This window comes from Crocuta crocuta, unplaced genomic scaffold (genome assembly GCF_008692635.1).
Source record: "Crocuta crocuta isolate KB4526 unplaced genomic scaffold, BGI_CrCroc_1.0 scaffold312, whole genome shotgun sequence".
Lineage (NCBI taxonomy): Eukaryota > Metazoa > Chordata > Mammalia > Carnivora > Hyaenidae > Crocuta > Crocuta crocuta.
In genome coordinates, this window is record NW_027527378.1 from 191969 (window position 1) to 192315 (window position 347).

The window sequence follows — 347 nt, forward strand, 5'->3', positions numbered from 1 at the left end:
GATAGGAAGCGGGCTCTGCTCTGACAGGTAGACAGCAACAAGCCCGATGTGGGGCTCAAACTCAGTAACCCTGTGATCATGACCTGAGCTGAAGTCGGAGGCTCATCAGTGTGAACCACCCAAGTGCCCTGAGCTTGGGAAATCTTTAGAAAAAGTGACTTAAAAAAAAGAATCACTGGGGCTCCTGGGTGGTTCAGTCAGTTAAGCACCCAGCTCTTGGTTTTGGCTTGGGTCATGATCTCAAGGTTTTATGAGTTCTAGCCCCTTGTCAGGCTCTGCGCTTACAGTGTGGAGCCTCCTTGGGATTCTCAGTCTCCCTCTCCCTCTGCCCCTCCCCCACTCATCCT